Source organism: Globicephala melas, chromosome 7, assembly GCF_963455315.2.
Source record: "Globicephala melas chromosome 7, mGloMel1.2, whole genome shotgun sequence".
NCBI lineage: Eukaryota > Metazoa > Chordata > Mammalia > Artiodactyla > Delphinidae > Globicephala > Globicephala melas.
In genome coordinates, this window is record NC_083320.1 from 45,219,595 (window position 1) to 45,223,746 (window position 4,152).

At 48.4% G+C, this 4,152-nt stretch overlaps 1 pseudogene; it reads left to right on the forward strand.

Moving 5' to 3' along the window:
* The first annotated feature begins 1,693 nt into the window (after positions 1–1,693).
* On the forward strand, positions 1,694–3,943 carry LOC115851078 (protein enabled homolog; annotated as a pseudogene).
* The last annotated feature ends 209 nt before the right edge of the window (positions 3,944–4,152 follow it).

Genomic DNA, 4,152 nt, shown 5'->3' on the forward strand with positions numbered 1-4,152 from the left:
TGGTAGGACGGGTGCACTCGAAATATAATCAAATCCTTACCCACCCACTCCTGTGGGTGACCTTGCAGAGGCTCTCCCATAGGAGTGAGATTTCTGAGGCCCACATCAGTCTTCCCAGCCTGGGGGTCTGGCATCGGGAAGAGGTGCCACCCCCCAGGTCATTTGGATTTGAAGGCCAGTGGGGCTTAATTGCAGGAGCTCCACAGGAATGGGGGAAGCAGAGACTTTAACCTTAAAGGGATTGCACAAAATCTCATGTGCACTGGGACCAAGGGCAAAAGCAGTAAATTCATAGGAGTCTGGGCCAGACCTACCTGCTGGTCTTGGAGGGTCTCCTGGGGAGGTGGGGTTGGCTGTGGCTCATGCTGGGGCCATAAAAGCTGGTGGAAGATATACTGGGGATTATTCATCTGCATGAACTCTCCTTGAGGCAGACATCTCGCTTGGGTCATTAGCACAAAGACCTGGCCCCACCCAACAGTCTGTAGACTTCAGTGTCCGGTGCCTCAGGCCAAACAACTAACTAGGTGGGAACACAGCCCCACTCATTAGCAGACAGGTTGCCTAAAGACTTCATGATCACACAGCCCTGCCTACCAGAGGGCCAGGACCCAGCTCCACCCACCAGTGGGCAGACATCAGCCCTTCTTGCCAGGAAGCCTACACAAGCTTCTAGACCAGCCTCACCCACCAGGCAGCAGAAATCAGAAGGAAGAAACCTACAATCCAGCAGCCTGTAGTCTGTAAATGCAGGCCAGACACTACCCTGGGACCGCTGGCCCCTGGCCCTTGAGTGAGTGCACTGCTAGGACCCATAGGATGTCTCCTACAGAAGGCTACTCCTCCAAAGTTGAGAAACGTAATTAACCCCAAATGAGGTGGCAGAGGAATGTGTTTCAGATGAAGGAACAAGATAAAACTCCAGAAGAACCAAGTGATGTGGAGGTAGGCAATCTACCTGAGAAAGAGTTCAGAGTAAGGATTGTAAAGGTGATCCAAGGACTCGGGAGAAAAATGGATAAGTTAGAAGGATCTTTTCACAGAGTTAGAAAATATAAAGAACAACCAAACAGAGTTGAACAATACAATAACTGAAGTGAAAAACACACTGGAAGGAATCAATAGTAGAGTAAATGAAGCAGAATGGATCAGTGAGCTGGAAGACAGAGTAAGAGAAATCACTACTGTGGAGCAGAAAAAAGAAAAAAGAATGAAAAGAAATGAGGACAGTGTGAGAGACCTCTGGAACAACATTAAGCAAATTAACATTCACATTATAGGGGTCCCAGAAGGAGAAGAGAGAGAGAGAAATGGCCTGAGAACATATTTGAAGAGATAATAGCTGAAAACTTCCCCAACCTGGGAAAGGAAACAATCATCCAAGTCCAGGAAGCATGGAGAGTTCCATACAGGATAAACCCACAGAGGAATACAGCATGACACATTGTAATCAAAATGACAAAAATTAAAGATAAAGAGAAAACATTAAAAGCAGCAAGAGAAAAGCAACAAATAACATACAAGGGAACTCCCATAAGGTTATCAGCTGATTTTTCAGCAGAAACTCTGCAGACCAGAAGGGAGTGGCATGATACATTTAAAATAATAAGTGAACAGAGTATCTGTCAGGCAAGAACTGCTTTGATGGTCTATGATGATGCCAATAAAAAGTGGGTGCCAGCTGGTGGTTCAACCGGGTTCAGCAGAGTTCATATATATCATCATACAGGAAACAACACATTCAGAGGGGTGGGCAGGAAGATTCAGGACCATCAGGTAGTGATAAATTGTGCCATTCCTAAAAGGTTGAAGTACAATCAAGCTACACAGACCTTCCACCAATGACGGGATGCTAGACAGGTGTATGGTCTCAACTTTGGCAGCAAAGAAGATGCCAATGTCTTCACAAGTGCCATGATGCATGCCTTAGAAGTGTTGAATTCACAGGAAACAGGGTCAACATTGCCTAGACAAAATTCACAACTACCTGCCCAAGTTCAGAATGGCCCATCACAAGAAGAATCGGAAATTCAAAGAAGGCAACAAGAACATCAACAACAAAAGGAGGTGGAGCGGGAAAGGCTGAAGAGAGAAAGAATGGAAAGGGAGAGATTGGAGAGGGAGAGGTTAGAAAGGGAAAGGCTGAAGAGGGAGAGACTAGAACAGGAGCAGCTGGAGAGAGAGAGACAAGAAAGGGAACGTCAGAATTGCCTGGAGCGGGAGAGATAAGAGCGGGAGAGGCTGGAGAGGCTGGACTGGGAAAGGCAAGAAAGAGAGCGGCAAGAGCAGCTAGAAAGGGAGCAACTGTAATGCAAGCGAGCGAAGAATGTCAAATGCCACTCCATCCTCCAACAGCTCCCTGTATCGTGCTCCACTTCCTGAGTGTGCCAGTTGCCAGCCTCCTTCAGCACCTCCTCCATCATATGCTAAAGTCATCTCAGCTCCAGTGTCAGAGGCCACTCCTGATTACGCTGTAGTGACCGCTTTGCCACCTACTTCTACACCCCCTACACCACCACTTCGACACTCCAAGACACGTTTTGCAACATCTCTAGGTTCAGCCTTCCACCCTGTTCTTCCCCATTATGCTACAGTTCCTCGTCCTCTGAACAAAAACTCTTGACCTTCTTCTCTTGTGAACACACCCTCTCTTCAACCTCAAGCTACGAAGCCCTGTGCCTGGTCTACTTCCAATTTCTCGCCCCTCCCTCCGTCTCCTCTCCCCGCCACGCAGAGCTACTGGTCCAAGGCCTGTCCTCCCCAGTTGTGTTCCTTATCCTGTGCCCCAGATGCCTCCATCATCAGCGGCACCCAGCGGGCTGCTCGACTCTGTCACACATCCAGTGTCTCTACCAGCCCACCACCGCCTTCCCTCGCGCCACTCTCACACTGTGGATGAGAGCTTCTCCTCCTCCAAGCACGCCTATTGCCTCAACTCCCTCATCCAAGCCTAGTGTTCTCCCTTCTCCCTCTGCAGCTGCCCCTGCCTCTGTGGAGACTCCTCTAAACTCTGTGCTGGGAGCCTCTTCTTCTGAGCCAGGCTTGCAGGCAGTCTCTCAGCTGGCCGAGACTCCAGCCCAACAGTGCATTGTCTTGGGACCACCTGAACCTCCACTCCCTCCTGCACTCCCACCAGGTCCTGCCCAGGCATCAGCAGTGCTCCCTCCTCCCCCAGGGCCTCCTCCACTCCGTCCACTTCTGTCCTCAGGGCCCCCGCCTCTGCTTCCTCCACCGCCTCTTCCTAATCAAGTACCCCCTTCTCCCTCATCACCTCCTGCTGCTCCCCTCCCTGCATCTGGATTTTTTTTGGGATCCATGTCTCTAGACAATCGCCCTTCAACTGGACTTGCAGCTGCAATTGCTGGAGCAAAACTTAGGAAAGTGTCACGGTTGGAGGATGCCTCTTTCCCAAGTGGAGGGAACACCACTGGTGTGAATTCGGCCTCATCTAAAACAGATAGGGGTCGTGGAAATGGACCCCTTCCTTTAGGGGGTAGTGGTTTAATGAAAGGAATGAGTACCCTGCTGGCCAGGAGGAGAAGAATTGCTGTAAAGGGATCAACAATAGAAACCTAACAGAAAGAGGACAAAATGAAAATTCAGAGCCTGTAACTTCTAAGGCTTCTTCAACAAGTACACCTGAACCGACAAGAAAACCTTGGGAAAGAACAAATACAATGAATGGCAGCAAGTCTGTTGTTCCAGATGGGATTCTCCAAGGAAAAATCAGATTGTTTTTGACAACAGATCCTATGATTCATTACACAGAGCAAAATCTGTGCCCTTGTCACAGCCCAGTGCCAATGGAGTCCAGATGGAGGGACTAGACTATGACAGGCTGAAGCAGGACATTTTAGATGAAATGAGAAAAGAATTAACTAAGCTAAAAGAAGAGCTCATTGATGCAATCAGGCAGGAACTGAGCAAGTCAAATACTGCATAGACAAGAATGCAGAGAAGAATCTGGAGAAGGAAAAAAAAAACCTACAAAGAACAGCTGTGTTAACAACAACAAAACCCCTACATTTTGTGAGCTGTAAGAAAAAAATGGAGATAAACAGTAGGAAGGAGGGGAAAACAAACATACTTTGAAAGCCTTCAGACATTACTACTCTGGCAATAAGCTATTTCCCTCCCAGTTTGCTGCTTTTT